Genomic DNA, 845 nt, shown 5'->3' on the forward strand with positions numbered 1-845 from the left:
GGTGCTGAGGGCCAGGGTTTGGGGGTGGGATGGCAGGGGTAGGGGAACGGTTGAGCTGGGGGAGCTTAAAGGGCTTCTCCAACCCAAACGATTCTGTGATTCTGTGATTCTCCGAATGTCCCTGAGCCTGTGGGGTGGGATGGGATTCATCCCCGGGCACTGCAGGAGCTGGTGGGTGTCACAGCAGGATCCCCTTTTAATCCCAATTACCCCCCAACATCCTGGGCACCAGCCCGGTCCCACTTTACAAAGAAGGGCTTGTACTTTCCAGGAAACGACAGCCCTGTTAGTCTAAGCCCAGCACCCGGAAAAAGGATGGAGAACGGTGTCCAGGGAGCCTTTGAAAAGCATTCAAAGGACAATGCCATGGCCAGGCACCGTCGGCATGGCTTGAGGAGGGGAAAGTCCCATCTCTCTTGATTCGGTATCCTGCTAACGATAAGGTTACCCGCCCCCGGGATGACGGGAAGGCGCTGGATGTTGTTTCTCTGGATTTTTTAGTAAAGGCTTTTGGTCCTGTCCCTCACAGCATCCTTCTGGACAAAGTGTCTGGCTGGGAGATGAGCAGGTACAGGGTGAAGCACTGGCTGGAGGGGGCTCAAAGGGGTGTAGGGACGGGGGCTGGAGACCAGTCGCTGCCGTCGAACGCACCCGTGGGCAAGTTTGCTGATGATTCCAAGCCAGGAGGTGCTGGTGACTCTCTGGAGGGACAAGAGGACTTGCAGAGGGACCTGGCTGGCTGGGAGCTCCAGATCCACCACCCGCCATCATCTCCTGCCCCAGGCTGCTCACCCCTGCAGGGCACGGGGGCTCCAGGGCTGTCGGGGGCGGCCAACGGGGTCATG

Source organism: Egretta garzetta, unplaced genomic scaffold (assembly GCF_000687185.1).
Source record: "Egretta garzetta isolate BGI_Z169 unplaced genomic scaffold, ASM68718v1 scaffold931, whole genome shotgun sequence".
NCBI classification, from domain to species: Eukaryota; Metazoa; Chordata; class Aves; order Pelecaniformes; family Ardeidae; genus Egretta; species Egretta garzetta.